Source organism: Leopardus geoffroyi, chromosome E3 (genome assembly GCF_018350155.1).
Source record: "Leopardus geoffroyi isolate Oge1 chromosome E3, O.geoffroyi_Oge1_pat1.0, whole genome shotgun sequence".
In the NCBI taxonomy this organism is placed as follows: Eukaryota; Metazoa; Chordata; class Mammalia; order Carnivora; family Felidae; genus Leopardus; species Leopardus geoffroyi.
Window position 1 is genome coordinate 8,443,314 of NC_059340.1, and position 16,187 is coordinate 8,459,500.

At 48.6% G+C, this 16,187-nt stretch overlaps 1 protein-coding gene and 1 non-coding gene across 8 annotated transcripts in view; one reads left to right on the forward strand and one right to left on the reverse strand.

The window, feature by feature from the left end:
• CUX1 (cut like homeobox 1) overlaps positions 1-16,187 on the forward strand; it is a 376,259-nt gene that overhangs the window by 16,332 nt on the left and 343,740 nt on the right. The window lies entirely within an intron of this gene.
• On the reverse strand, positions 12,435-12,507 carry TRNAR-CCU. Its single transcript has one exon. It is a non-coding gene; the product is annotated as a tRNA-Arg (tRNA).

Below are 16,187 nucleotides of genomic sequence, written 5' to 3' on the forward strand. Positions count from 1 at the left end.
ACAGCAGTTTCTGAAAGCCATCTAATTTGTTGCAAAACCCATCAAGGACCTTTCCTTGGAAAAGTAAACAACTCTCTAATAAAAATAATTCTAATTCTTGCTGTAATTAAATTCTGATAGGATGATGTCAGTGCACGAAATAAATCTTGTCATTTTCTTCATTTGAATCTGAAGGCTCTTCCTTGCTGCAGGAGGCCCAGGGCAGTTGGCAGAATTTTTGTGTGTGTCAGAGCCCTGGGCCAAGGGCAGCCTGGGGAAGCTCCTCAGACGTGAACCCCCACCCCCGCCTTCCTCAGGACCCCCGTCAGACAGGTGGCTGGAGAGGAGCGAGGTTGGGGGTGTTCATTCCTCCCCAGAATTTACCCAGCATCACAAAGTACCTGGAAAAATAGCCAGGTAGAGGATTTACATGGAACTGAATAGATTCTACTGCTCTTCACTGAAGCATTTGTGAAAATGAGTTGGCCCCCATCCCCTTTTTTTAAAATTTATTTTTTTATTTTTTAAGTTTATTTGTTTTAAGAGAGAGAGAGAGTGTGTGTGGGACCTCAAGTGAGCCGGGGAGGGGCAGAGAGAGAATCCCAAGCAGGCTCCACGCTGTCAGCACAGAACCAGGCACAGGGCTTGAACCCGTGATCGGTGAGGTCATGACCTGAGCAGAGATCAGGAGTCAGCCGCTTAAGCGACTGAGCCTCCCAGGTGCCTGGCCCACACCTCTGTAAAGCCCCAGACACCACAGTGGGGCCCACTCGGCCGACAGTTGAAACCTTCGATGCTTTTGACTGTGATTTACGAACAACGTTGGAAGAAATTGTCAGAACTTACTCTGAAGCGTGTTTTAGCAGCATCCTGAGTATATCAGCATGAGGGTTGTTTTCTTAAAGACATCTTTGTATTTGGCTGTGTTTATTCAAAAAGTTAAATGAGTTAACGTTTTTAAAAAAAGTTATATATGGTTGCGAGCTATCCTGAATTTGGTTAAGGGAAAAACAAATTGACAAATTAGCTCTTTTTTAAGGGAACATTGCGAAATTGCAAGAAATGGAATGCCATTCTGACTGTCATTAAGATTTTATTTGGGTGTTGACAGCTTTTTGCTAAATGTAAGATGTTCAGATCCTGTCCACTCAGCTGGAAAAAAAAAAAAAACAAAAACCAACAAACCAAAAACAACTAGCTTAAAAGCTTATTCCCAATTTCCCCCTAAAAGACAGTTTGTCTCACATTGGTTCTTTCCCCCCAATACATTTTTAATATTTTATTTCCTCACATAGTTTTTAAGACCAAAAAGAATATGAAGTCATTTTAGGCATCTCAGTTCTGATGATATATTGGACCTTGATTACCGCCCTCCCTCCTGTTTTTAGGGGAAAGAGCGTTATTTGGGTCAGAATAAAAAAGCTAATAAACGACACCAAAGGTAGATCCGTGTCTTGAAAAGCCCAAAGCTGCAAGCAAGAGCAGGAAGGGCCTTTGAGGTGCTGCCCTAAGTGCCTGCTGTCACCCCTGCTGTCACCCCCTCCGTCACCTCTGCCTGCTGCTTCTTGCCCTTCTGAGCTCCTGCCCTGCCAAGCCTGTCCTGTTGTGACAACTGTTGTTTTATAATTGTTTTATTTTATTTTTTTTGCTAAGTATTTGTGGAGCTCCATTATTTTGAGATTCTTGGAAGAAAGAGAGCTATGTAAATGAAAATTAAAAATAAAATTCTTGCTGGAGGGAATTGTGCATTTAATTTTTTTGATTAGGTTTGGGAAAGACTTCTTTTTCCCCCCTTACCCTGAAAATAGGAACATTCTGTTGCTCCTATCACCATTTTTGCTTCATTCCACAAGGTGTGGCAGATAATGGTGAAACACGTCCTTTATTTTCTGTTTTTCACCATAGTAGTTGACCTAGAACTTGAACCCACGTGGTTCTGCCTATGGTGAATTACTTCTGTTTCACATTGCTCTGCCCTGCCCTCACTGAGCGCATAGATAGCTACTGCCCATAGAACACTAACCTTTTAGGGGCGCCTGGGTGGCTCAGTTGGTTGAGTGTCCGACTTCGGCTCAGGTCATGATCTCACAGTTCATGAGTTCGAGCCCTGCGTCGGGCTGTGTGCTGACGGCTCAGAGCCTGGAGCCTGCTTCGGATTCTGTGTCTCCCTCTCTCTCTGCCCCCTCCCTGCTCATGCTCTGTCTCTCTCTGTCTCAAAAATAAATAAACATTAAAAAAAAAAAAAAAAGAACACGAACCTTTTAAAGGGGAAAGATTTTGAGTCACCAGCATGCAGAAATTACAACTAAAATTATAAGAAGACCTACGGATCAATTTCCACCTTCCCGTCTTGTTCACACGGCAGAGATGTTCTAAGGTGTATGATTTTGAAAGTGAAAACTGACTTTAGGAGCATTCGTGGAAACATTAATTTACTGGAATGGCTTCGTTTCAGCTGTGCCTCGGTTTCTTGCTTACATAATCCCATGTGCCGTCACAGCGATCAGCCAAGTGGGGGACAGAGTCAGGTCTGGAGGCCATAGGCTTCTGTTCCGTAGGCATGTGTGGGACCCAGGAGCCAGATGGGAAGCCCAGGCTGCTGCAAGGCGCCCATCCAGGTGACTTGGTCCGCCATGGACCTCACAGTTGCAGGTGAGCCTAAGGGGCCGGTGAGTGCCAACAGCCTGGAGAGCGGTACTAGGCAGTCAGGAAGTCATTACCTGGAGTGGGTCATCCCGGGGGACCCCTCAGTCATCTCTCTTCTCCCCACTTCTCAAATTTGTCACCATTGGCATGGAATTGAGAGAGGGAGGGTATTGCCAGTTGTGGCTAAAAGGTCATTGTCAGGGGAGTGAGAAATCGTTGGTGATTGCTTCACTTTGCTCTGTGTTGGTGTGCAATTATGCTGCCATTTTACGCCGCAAGGATGTTTTAATGAATCTCTTGTGCGTGTGTTTGCAGTTAGTGTTGGGGGCTGCTTGTTGTATATGAGAGCCAGATCTTTCTAGCACATGAGGACTGAATATGTAGCTTTTACTTGTTTCAAAAGTGTTCAAAACAGGTCGCAACCCATCATAGATGTGGCTGCCAGATTAATCTTCCCAAATCATTGATCCCGTCATGCTGTTCTCTCTCCTATAGTGGCTCACTTGGGTGTAGAATGGAGACCACTTTCCTTCGGCAGACAGAGTCCTTGATGGTTGGTCCTGCCTTACCTAAACCTTTTGCCCCACTTAGAAGGATCCCAGATTCATGCTCAATTTGGGAGAACGCTCTCGTCCTCCCTGTGCACATCTGAGCATCAAACCTTATTTCACGCGCTCCTTTTTTCCTTCCTTTTAACAGCCGTGGGAGCCCCGTGCACCAGGCGCTGGTGATGCAGGGTGGGATTCCAGCACTTCCCATCCTGGGGAGCGGGCCGCGGGCATTGGCTGTGACGGAGCTGTGTGCTATGAGTTGATGGAGGGCTGTAGAGGAAGGGAGTCCAAACTGGGGACCCCCCCCCCCACCCCTCACCACTGCCAGCAGAACAGTTGGAGGGTGGCCGGTGGTCTCTAAGGTCTGCCTCCCTCTTTGGTGTTTCTTTTTTTTTTTTTAAATTTTTTTTTTTCAACGTTTATTCATTTTTGGGACAGAGAGAGACAGAGCATGAACGGGGGAGGGGCAGAGAGAGAGGGAGACACAGAATCGGAAGCAGGCTCCAGGCTCTGAGCCGTCAGCCCAGAGCCTGATGCGGGGCTCGAACTCACGGACCGCGAGATCGTGACCTGGCTGAAGTCGGACGCCTAACCGACTGTGCCACCCAGGCCCCCCCCCCTTTGGTGTTTCTGATGGACCCCACGTAGCATCCGCCATAGCTTCCGGCTCTCCTTAACCATTCACGCTCCTGTTCTCCACCTTGTGTTGTTATGCACCTGTTTCATCCTGCCCTGTGGCTGTAGCCTCCAGTAAGTCCTGCTGCAGGAGAGCCATTGGCCTTTTTCAAGGGGGCAGCCCCATATATTCGGATTTAAGACTAGTTCAGCTAGTTCATTTAAGAAAGCAAACGGGATCCGTTTTTGGATTGTGCAAAGTAGATAGGTATAGAAAACGGTTGTGTTTTGAAAGCTACTGATAGCCATATACGTAATCGCGACAGAACATGGATTTCTTGTTTATTTCCATTTATTCCGTCTTTGCGAAGTGACGTGTACATTGGTTAAAGTATATGTAATTGTATTTGTGGTACATAAAACATAAAAAAAAAATCCACATTTTTAAAAATAGAATTAGGCAGAACAATCCTCTGACAGAGATTTATTCTTTGACTCTGCCCAGGGCCTGAATGGGAGGAAACTTCCCCCTGTGAATGGGGAAAGTGCGCACCGTAATGATTAGAACCCAACCCGTGCACAAGAAAGCAAGCAGCAGGAGGCCCGAAGGTCCGGGTGTCAGCACTGGAGAAGGGTCGAGAATGTGCGCAGCCCCTGGAAGCCGCCCCGTGGGCCTGGCGTGCAGCTGGGCAGAGGCCTCGGACCAGCCCCGGGGCGGAGCAGTGGCCTCCGTAGCCTGCCTGCCTTTCTCTGTTTCTTCATTTACAAAGAAAGTACCTAGGATATTTTTGTGAAGGTGACGTCACTGTCTGGCTGCAGAAACATTTGCATGGGTTTGGGGGAAGCAAGGCTTGCAGGGGCTCTGAGGAGCCACAGACCCCAGGGCCCAGCCTGGGTGGGGGGCGGTGTCCACAGGGACGGGGAGGAGGGAGAGGAGCCACCCCTGCCAAGGGCAGAGGGTGTGTTCCCTGCGGGGTCTGTGGGATTGGGGAGGTCCGGTGGGAGTTCAGGGGCTGAGCCCTGGGGAGGAGGAGGGCGGAGCTCAGTGGAGAGGCTGCCGTTGAAGGCACAGGTGAGGAGTTGAATCGCGGGGTTTGAAGCTGGTGGAAGGTTTGTATGCCTTTCAGTCGGTGTCGAGAGGCTGGCCTCTCATTTGAGGTGGGGAGGGCTGGAGAGCCGATCTCAACTGGGGGACCCCCGCCTGAATCTTAACTTCCCGGCCCTGGGGCCCGGACTCCTGTGATGTTTCAGTCGAGGGGCAAGAGAAGGACAGCGTCGCTGCTGGTAATGTGGATCGCACGTTATCATAGCTGGTCTTATGACCACTGGTGACGAGGCAGAGGCTGAAACCGGTTTTGTTGTTGTTGCTGTTGTTAAATATACGCTAACAGCTATCATTTCCTGAGTATCGACTAGGGGCAGATGCGGTGTGGGCCCTTAACTTCTTTCCCGTCGTGCACACACAGCAGCCCCGCGGAGGCCAGAGGACCCAGCTGGTCAGGTGAGAAGCCCGGAGCCCAAGAGCGGTAGCTGATTCCTGGGCCCATGGCTTTCCTGCTGATCCCTGCTGTTCACGAGGCCGGCTCTGCAGAAGCCGCAGGGTCCTCGTGATGAGGCGCTGCGGTGGGGGGACTCAGGAGCAGGCCCCTGTCCATGGACCACTCCCCCCACCCAGCCCTAGGATGAGTTTGGGGTGGGGAAGTCACTTAGTGTGAGTCACCCGGGATGAAAATGAAGCCTGGGGTGGTGGATGTGTACGTACCTGAGTTGACCTCGGCGGGTGGACACCTTCTGTGGGAGACCTTGGTGGATTTGTGAGCCTTTCTAGAGCCTCCCCTGCCTTGAGACTCAGAGTCCTAGCGATGGAGCATCAAAGAGAAGGTAATCCGATCCTCCTTGGCTGGCAATGAATCTTCCCATCAGCAAACTTTATCTGGTTGGTACCTGGGGTGCAGTGATGGCCTCAAGCTGAAGGTAGCCCTCCTTTCTGTGTCCCCTGCTATCCTCTGTGCCCTGTCTGTGCATCCAGCAAATGGCGGCGGAAGAGATCTGGGGAAATGGGAGGCAGGAGAGAGGCCTGATCCTGGGACCTGGGCCACGGGGAGGGAGGGAAGGAGCTGGTGGCCCAGAGGCTGTGCCCTGTTCAGCTGCGGTGGCTGGGGAGCGCGAACCTAACCAGGGCTGGTCTCTGAGACATGGGACCTGAGCTGGTGTTGGGGAACAATTTGCTGTGAGAGCCTAATATTTGTGTTTTCACCCTGGATGGCCAAGACAAAATCCCCGCTCGCTGAGCCCCTGGGAGTCTGGCCGATTGAGGCACAGCAGTGATGCTGGGTTCAGATCCGTGCAGTATCACCTGCCAGCACCAGCCACACCAGGGCTCTGTCCTCAGTTACACATGGAAGGCATTGTTGGGGTGTGTTTGGCGAGAGGCTGGCTTTGTAAGGGGTCTGCGGGTGAGCATCTGTCCCGAAGAGAAGAAAGTCTGGCCAGGTGATACTCCTTAGATCTCAGCTTACTTTAGTCGAGGACATTATCATGGAAAAACGGAGCTTCTAGGCTACTCTGGATTCAGATGACTGTTTTTGCGTGTCTGGTTTTTTTGGGACGATGCAGCTTTTTTTGTAATGAAGTTTTACAAATTTAAAAAGAAAACCTACAAGGTGCAGCCGGCTTGGAAATAATGCAGCGTGTTTGAGCGAAGTTGCTGGCAGTTTGGTTTGTTTTGGAGTGACTCCTTTTTTGCACAGACCGTTGGGGCCATTCGTTCATTCCTCAAGAGTGTCTCCACGGTGCCTGATCACCCCTGGGGTGCCAAGAGGAACGGGTCCCCAGCCTGCTGGTCGATGAACTGCAGGACACCCCGTATCCCCAGGTGTCAGGGTTATAAGGCCTGGGTCCTGGAAAGGTGGTCCTTGGCTGTCCTGCTCCCTTGACTGATTTCATCTCCTGTGGGCCAAGCAGAGTTGTAGCACAGCATTCTAATGACCAGAACAGTGGGGAAACCCCGGCCTTCAGGGGACCTACCTTCTAGCAGGGAGATGGAGAGCGAAGGTACGGAATACATCCATGACGTATTGCCCGTGCCCAGGGCCGTGGAGCAGACAGAGCAGGACCTCGGCGCACAGCCCCACGGAGTCATCAGAAGGGCTGACCAGAGTGAGGCAGGAGGGGTGGTAAAGACAGTGGGAGGGGTGTGTGGAAGGCACAGTTCTGGTGAGAGGTGGGGAGGGACAGGAGAGAAGATCCTGGCCCGAGGGTGTGGGGTAAGGAAGAGGGCAGACAGAACCTGGGCCCTGGAATTTTGGGGCAGGGCCCGTGGGGTCGTGGTGCCTTGGCTGAGAAGGGGCCACCTATGGGCGAGGTGTCAGCAGAGGAACCTGAGTGGGGGAGGGGCGGGGAGCGGCGCAGGGAGGGCCTTCTGGGTCCATTGGACCCCGGGCGTCCGGCAGGCTGGTGTCACCTGGGGCTGGCCCTTCGAGAGGCAGCCCTTGCACCCTGCCGCCTGGCTGGGCCCCACGGGTTTATTAAAGGCAGGTGCGGTCACTACTATCCTGTTCTTGAGCGTTGGGCGTGACTCAGACGTGCAGGGAGTCAGTCTGGAGTTCCTTTATTCATCCCTATTTGCTTTTTGTCGGTAATCCTTTGTAATTCCCCAGTTTCATGATGTAATTTTAATGGAATTAAACTTGAACACTTCGAAATTATGTAATTAATTACGTTCGGCTTCAATTACAATGACTAATTATAGCGTGATACCTGGTGGCAAGTCAGGCAGGTCCTGGTGGGGGTTCATGCCTGCTGGCTATCGGGAGGGCCACTTTCCGTTCAGCATGGGAGCCACGGCGCCCCAGGGACAGGTCGCCTGCCCCTGGGTTGCCCAGGGCGCCTTCCAATCCCACCCCTCCGCTGAGGTGCGAGGTGCGGGGTGTGAGACGCGTGGGAAGTGCAGGTGTGGGAGGGTTGTTTGGGGATGCAAAGGCTCGAACTTGTTTCCAGGTTGAAGGGAAGGACTCTTCTTTGTAAGCTTGGGGTGCCAGGGGAAGCGGAGGGCCCTGTTGTGACATTCTTCTGGGATGCGGGAGGGAGGCCGCTCCCAGGTGAACGCGGAGTGTCAAAGAGCCGCAGAGATGGTTTGCAGCGAAAAGAAAAGGTGTGAGAACCACTCTGGGGTGAACAAGGAAGGTGGAAGCAGGTTTAAAAAGGTTACTGCGTGGTGGTGTTATTTCCAGGTGGCCCACATGCAGGGCTTCTGGGACCAGGAAACCGAGAGCCTCAGACCCCAGGACAGAGTGTGTGTTTGTGGACTTTCCAGAAAGTCTGCCCCCCCCCCCCCCAACTTTGCACATGGTGGTGGTTTTACTTTGCCTCAGGAGGAGGGAAGGGGTCCAGCTAAGAAATAGCCGAGTTGACGGCTGCCTCTAAAACACCCACGTCTCCCGATGGGGGCTGTGCAGCCCCTTCCAGAATGGGGATGCAGCGTTCCCACGAGGGAGGAGGGGGGTCGGGCCCTTCCGCCATGTCCCGGCACAGCTGCCCGCCTGCCCGCCTGCCTTCCCTGCCCCAGGCACACCTGCCATCCAGCTGTTCTTGCCGGGAGGCTCCTTGGAAGGGACTTGAAACAGAGGTGCCTGCGTATGGAATTCAGTGGCCAGTGTCCTGTGTCTGTGAGATGCCTGCTGTTTATATGAGAGGCTTAGGGCGTTTTTCCAAAAGCGGATTCTTATGCCTCAAATAGAGAGATTTTTTTTTTTTTTTTAATGCCATCTCTGAGGTTTCCAGTGTGTTCCCCATTGGGTGTACAGAGCAGACGCGCTGGCCGAGGAGCCCCTGCTTCCGGAAGCTTGAGCTGAGGCTGATATTTGGGTTAGGGCGAGGGCCAATAGGATGTCTAAACGTCTTACAGATTTCTGTTTTTTAAGGGACAGTGTGACCTGAAAACATTTTGAGTATACGACTAGGTTTACATTTTGGTTGGGGGATGTCCTGGTACAGAGTGCTCTTGGAACACTTTTTTTTCTATTGAACACGCTTCAGAGGACAGCTCCCTGCACACGACGCCCATACCTGTGTTGTTACTTTTTTTTAAATTTCTAAATGTTTTTAAATGTAAGCTCTTATGTCCAGCATGGGGCTTGAACTCATCACCCCGAGATCAAGACAGAGTCAGCCAGGCACTCATTTGTTACTTTTTGTTTTTTAAGATCAAATTCATATAAAATCCAGTGTATTCACCTTTTTAAAGTGTGCAGTTCAGTTTGTGGGGTGTGTTCATCATGTTGGGCAACTGTCACCACAGTCGAATTCCAGAACATTTTCCACCCTCCAGCAAGAGGCTCGTACCTGTTAGCCGTGACCCCTGCATCTGCCCTGCGCCTCCCCCTGCCCCTTCCCGCCCGAGGCTCTGTGTAACCATCACTCTACTTTCTGCCTCCATGGATTTCCCTGTTCTGGATATTTCACATGTAAATGGAACCCTACAACACGTGGCCTTTTGTGTCTGGCTTCTTTCATTCGGTGTAGTTATCTTCTGTGTTCACACACGTCGTATTGTGTATCCATTCTTCATTCCTTTTATGGCCGAATGAGATCCCGCGGTGTGGGTATACGACACCTGATGATCCTTTCGTAAACGGTGGGCATTTGGATCGTTTCCGCTTTGGGGCTTTTACGAATCATGCCGTTGCGAACACCTGTCTGTGTGCAAGTTTCTGTGCGAAGCGTTTTCGGCTTTTTTCGGTACACGCCCAGGAGTAGGAATGCTGGGTCACATATGGGGACTCTGTGTTCCCGTTTCCGAGCCTGCTGCTGTTTGACGTCTTGGGTGCGGCTCCTGTTTGTTCTCCAGGTGCTCATCTAATGCCTGGGCCGCTGCACCTTTTCCTGCTCTGGTCTCCCTCCGGCCGCCTCGTCGGGTTCCTTGCGTGGTGGAGCTGCCCCACTTTGGAACCAGCGTGAGAGACAGATGGACGCGTGAGCAGGCCGTGTGTTTGGCTAACGGCAGATGCTGTTGGTGGCCCACCCGGGGTCTCTCCCCTCTGCGCCCGCCTGCCTCCTCACTCTTCCCCGCACCGGGGCGAAACCAGATGTTTGTCTAAACTGTCCTGGCAGGGCCTTCCCTGTGGCCAGGCGGGGTGGGGGTTGCCCTTAGTTCTGGCCAGAGAGGCAGGGGATGTCAGGGTTGCTGCTGGAAAAGTGCTGCTTCTCTCATAAAAGGAGATGAGCCAGGACAAAGCCCATGAACGTGCCTGTGGGCAAAGGGGCTCCAGGGCCAGCTGCCACCAATCTAAGCATTGGCGGGCCGGTGGGGGTTGGGGGGCAGGACAGTGTGCAATGCAGGGGACGCGGAGCAGGAATGTGGAAGGGGCCTGGGCCCTCAGTCTTGCAGTCACCCTGCCCCCAACTTTCTGTGATTGGAAATAGGAGTGTGACGGTTAAAATCCGGATGGTAGAAAGTTTCTTTTGGCTGCTTTGCTGGTGTGGACTTACTAGTCCTGCTTTTGAGATACTCTGGTTCTAGGTGAGGGTAGACATGAGAGCATGAGGAGGAGTGTGTGCTGCTCCAAGCTGTCTCTCCTAGCAGCAGGCAGGGTCCCATTTGCCCAGCCAGATGTCCCTCGATACTTTGCATGGAGCCAATAAAGCATTAAGCAATTAGAATGGTTAATATTCAGTTAAGTATAATTAGAAGCTGGTGTAAATTGTGAATGAAATTGACAGGTTCCAGAAGTTAAGGCAAAATACCAAATCTTTTTCAGCTGTGTGTGTGTGTGTGTGTGTGTGTGTGTGTTCTGCGAGGGTCTGTCGATTCAGATAGGTGTGGAATTGACACGGAGGGCTGTCACCAACTCAGCTCGTTGTAATTTTCAAAGTTTAGGAACATCCGGCCGATTGTTTTATGGTGTTAAACGTTGAAATCCTTAAGTCAAAGTGTAAGAGTTTTAACACCGATTTGTACGAGATGGGCAGGAAAATCCAGACCCCTGTTTTCTGTCTGCCTCTGGGGGTATGTGTGTGTGTGTGTGTCTCACCCTCATCACTCATCAGTTCACAGCACACATGATTCATCTTAGTAAGTTTTTCTTCCTTTAGGCTCCACCCCCATTTCTAGACGCTGGCCCTCCCGCCCTATGCTGGTGTTTAGTGTGCCTCTACACAGCTGTATTCTTGTGAACTGGGCGCCCTGCTTTGTAGGTATAAGTAGCTTAACTCCTGTCTGGTGATGTGCTGTACATCTTTGTCCCTCCTTTTCACTCGTCACTGGCTTGGAGATCTGACCATGTTCCTCCCTACACAGTTGGGTCGTCCTTCATGATGGCTGCATTGGATTCCATCTGAAGAATCCACTTGTCTTGGTTCGCTCAGGCTGATCTAACAAGATACTCTAGACTGGGCGGCTTAAACGACACACATTTTATTTCTCACAGCTCTGGAGGCTGAAAGTCCAAGGTCAGGGTGCCTGCAGATTGCATTCCTGGTGAGCGTCCTCTTCCTGGCTTTCAGACTGCTGTATCCTCCAGGCGACAGACGGGCCTGAGAGAGAGTGAGGGAGCACCCTGGTGTCTCTTTACAAGGTTGCTAATGCCATCGCGGGGACCCCACCCTCATGACCTTCGAAAGACCCACCTCCAGATGCCATCACTTCAAGGGCTAGGACTTCAGCATATGAATTTGGGGGACATAAGTTCAGTTCTTAGCACCGCCCGGCTTCTGGGTCCATTTCCGTGGGGGTGGCTCCACATTGTGGTCTCTAATAAATACCCCAGTGCCTCTGGCATCCTTAACGCACAGGGCATGATGGCTGGTCCAGGAGTGGGTTGCTGAGTCCAGAGTGAAAAGGGCTGTTAATTTCACTAAGTGCTGCCAGATTGCTTCCCAGAGCAGAGGCACCACTGCTCTCTCCACATTCGTGTCAGCACTTCCTGGAGACTTTTTGCCATTCTGATGGTTTTAAAGTGGTACTTCAGCGTTGTGTGATTCTTCTCTAATCACCGGTAAGGTTCATACTTGGTACCTACCTCTTTTATACTTCTAAGATTTTCAGATTTACCCTTCTGTAAATTGTCTGGTCATATAGTATTTTTTTTTTTTTTTTTTTTTTTTAATGATTTACTTTTTTTTTTGTTGATTTGTAAGAGTTCTTTGTATGTTTTGCATGCTAATCCTTTGTTGGTTTTTGCTGTTGCAAATAATCTTTCCCAGTCTCTTTTGTTGATTTGTCTGTAGTGTCCTTCGATATGTAAAAAAAACTTAATTTTGATGAACTCCAATCTATCCGATTTTCCCCCGCATGTTTGGTGTGTGATTTCCCTCTTGAGAACATCTTTCCCCATTCGGAATCACGAAGATAATCATGTACTTTTTTTTTTTTTTTTTAATGCTTCTTTAAAAATGAATTCTTTTCTAATTCATTTTTGGTTGGTTTTCATTTTTGAGAGGGAGACAGAGCACAAGCCGGGGAGGGGCAGAGAGAGAGGGAAACACAGAATCCAAACGAAGCAGGCTGCAGGCTCTGAACTGTGGGCTCAAACCCACAAACAGTGAGATCGTCACCTGAGCTGAAGTTGGGTGCCCAATCGACCGAGCCACCCAAGGGGCCCCCTGTCTTTTTTTTCTCTTTTAAAGTTTATTAAGTAATCTTTATGCCCAACGTGGGGCTTGAACTCATAACCCTGAGATCAGGAGTCTCATGCTCTACCAAGTGAGCCAGCCAGGTGCCCCAAAGATACTCGTATTTTGATGGCTATGTCACATAACTATCAAACATTGGTCTTCCTCGTTTAGATCTTTAGGTTGGGAATGGTTTTTGTACAGAGAGGTAGCCAGGTTTTCCAACATTGCTGAACAGTTGTTTTGTCTCCTACCCTGTGATTTTGGGAGCTGAGTCTCTTGTACGTCAGGGCCTCATATACACGTGGGGATGCTTCTAGGGTCATTCTTTTGTTCTGCCCCCTATTTGTTTCTTCTTGCACTGGCACCACACCATTTTACGGTGGCTTTTTATGTGTTTTAATTTCTGATCACGTGAATTTATCCTCTTTGGCTCTTTTTCAAAGCACCTTGGCGACTCAAGGTCTATTGTTCTTTGATGCACATATCTGTCTGGTTCCCCCTCAAGTTCTGCTGGAGTCTCTATTGCATTTGGATGAAATCTACAGGTTAATTTGGGGGCAGGGGGGAAATGAAGACCTTTTAAGTTGTCCCATCCTTGAACAAAGATACTTCTCCATTTATTTAGGTCTTCCTCCTCCAAAAAGGTTTTGTGAAATCTTTATTTAATTAATTTCTAGTCCTTTACAGTTTTTGTGGTGTTGTGACCAGTGTCTTATTTAAAAACATTTTTTTTTTTCTTCTGATTGATGATTGTGGTATGGAAGAAAAACAACTGGTTTTGTTTGCCGATTTTGAAACTGGCAGGCTTGCTGAGAGTCTCTTTCTAGTTTTACTGATTACCTTGACTCTGTTACCTTTCCCTGGGGATAATATCATATGCAAAAAAAGTGACTCTTTTGTTTACCTCTTTCCTTCCACTCCTTGAATCAGAGTGGCTTGTTTTGTTGGCCAGAAACTCAAGGACTCCGTCGCATAGTGGTTTAGTGATGGTGGCCTGCTCTTTCCTGGTCTCAAGGGAATTTTTGGTAGATGCCTGAAACAGGTTAAGCAATTACCTTGATTCCCTTTCCCTTCCTTTTTTTTTTTTTTTTTAATTTTTTTTTCAACGTTTATTTATTTTTTGGGGGACAGGGAGAGACAGAGCATGAACGGGGGAGAGGCAGAGAGAGAGGGAGACACAGAATCGGAAACAGGCTCCAGGCTCTGAGCCATCAGCCCAGAGCCTGACGCGGGGCTCGAACTCACAGACCGCGAGATCGTGACCTGGCTGAAGTCGGATGCTCAACCGACTGCGCCACCCAGGCGCCCCTCCTTTCCCTTCCTTTTCTGAGAGTTTTTTTTTTTTTTTTTTTTTAATAATAATTAGGTGTTGACCTTTAGCAAATACTTTTTCTTAAAATCTATTCATGGCCATGCGATTTTGATCCCTTAGTCCATGCATGTGATAAATTGCATTACAGTGATGGATGCTTTGAGGCCAGATCATGCAGTGCATTGTGGGGCCAACTGTGTCTTGAATTTTAAAATATGGTTGGATTTGATGCATAGTTTTGACATCTGTGTTTCCCAATCAAATCGGCCTATACTTTTCTTACCCTTACCTAGTTGGAATTGAAACTATACGGGTCTCGTGTAAAATAGGTTAAACTTGTTTTGGGATCATTTCTATGAGATGAGGAACGCCTGTAGCTTCAGTGTGATCGGGCTCCCCCTGTCCTGCCGTGGGTCCCGAGACTGAGTGTGGCCAGCAAGCGTTTACCGTCTCACTCTCTTTATTAGTCTGACTCTTCCTTTTGTAGACCAATCTGGGCGTTTTATAACTTTCTAGAAATATGTCCATTTCATCGTGGTTTTATTATTTTTTTTATTTATTTTTTTTTTAAGAAAGATTGTTTTTTTTTTTTCAACGTTTATTTATTTTTGGGACAGAGAGAGACAGAGCATGAACGGGGGAGGGGCAGAGAGAGAGGGAGACACAGAATCGGAAACAGGCTCCAGGCTCTGAGCCATCAGCCCAGAGCCCGACGCGGGGCTTGAACTCACGGACCGCGAGATCGTGACCTGGCTGAAGTCGGACGCTTAACCGACTGCGCCACCCAGGCGCCCCTCATCGTGGTTTTAACACTTATTCTTGTATGAGTGTTCATAATATTTTCATGATTTGTGTAAATCTGTTGTTTTAGTGCTAGCTGCTTCGCGTTTTCTTTCTAGATTCTGTATGTCTGAACGTCTCTGTGACTTCTTTTCGGTCTCCTGTAGAGTTTGGTTTGTCTTACGAGTTCTTAAACGAAACCTGCCTTTTGCCCTTCTTGCCCTCTTTGTCCTTTTTTTTTTTTCTTTTGCGTCACTGATTTTTCTCCTTTATTTCACTCCTCTTAGAGGGCACTCTTTTTTCCAAACGTCTTTTTTTGAAAGTTCAGCTTTTAATAGTTTAAATTCTTTATCGTTTTCTGATGAGTGTATTGAAAGCCGTAATATTTCTAAAAATTGCCTTAGCACTGCTCCATAAACTGACAGTTAGTGCTTTCATTTTTATTCACTTTGTAATTTTGTATTCGTTTTGTAATTTCCCCCTGTAACCCAAGGGTTAGTTAATTGAATGTCTTTCCTAGATTTTTGACATTTATTTTATTGATTGATCGTGGGCTCCACGCCCAACGTGGAGCTTGAACTCACAACCTTGAGATTAGGAGTCACGTGCTCTACCAACTGAGCCAGCCAGGGCCCCTGGATTTTTGACATTAAAAAAACAAAAAACAAAAAACAAACAAACAAAAACTTCTTGGGGGCGCCTGGTTGGCTCAGTCCGTTGAGTGTCCCACTCTTGATTTTGGCTCAGGTCGTAATCCCCGGGTCATGGGATCGAACCCCGTGTCTGACTCCTCACTAAACGTGGAGCCAGCTTGAGTTTCTGTCACTCTCTCTGCCCCTCTCCCCTGCTCGTATGCATGCTCACGAGCTCTCTCTGTCAAAGAACAAAACAAAACAAAAACTTTTTATTCTGTTGATGTCTGTTTTGATTGCATATGGCCAGAGAGCATAGTTCACGTGAATGCCGATTTCTTTGGAATAGATATTTAAGAGACCCTATGGCATTTGCACTTGGAATGTTCCATATGTGCTCAAAAATAATGTGTTTTTTGTTTGAGGATAGAATTTTCTATGTATTATTTTGAGCTTATCTGTGGTACTTAATTCTTCTACGCCTCTGCTAATTTTCTTCCCATAGTTTTGACAGCTGTTTTATTATAGAATGTTAAGGCTATATTGTTAGATGCACATACGAGCACGGTCTTTACATCTTCCTGATTAACAGTTTCTTTTCCTGGTGTCTGTGCAGCCTCTTTCTTCCTCTTTTATGATGTTTTTTCCACCTTACATTCTATTTGTGTTGATGCTACAGTAATTTTGTTTATTCTTTTGTTTTTAGTTTCTGTGTGCCCGATAAAGCTTTTTTCTCTTCTGTCCAGATTTTCAGTCTTTCCAGATCCTTTTGCTTTAAATGTGTTTTATTGTAGGGGCGCCTGGGTGGCGCAGTCGGTTAAGCGTCCGACTTCAGCCAGGTCACGATCTCGCGGTCCGTGAGTTCGAGCCCCGCGTCAGACTCTGGGCTGATGGCTCAGAGCCTGGAGCCTATTTCCGATTCTGTGTCTCCCTCTCTCTCTGCCCCTCCCCTGTTCATGCTCTGTCTCTCTCTGTCCCAAAAATAAATAAACGTTGAAAAAAAAAATTAAAAAAATAAAATAAAATAAATGTGTTTTATTTTAGATATACGATGTGGGA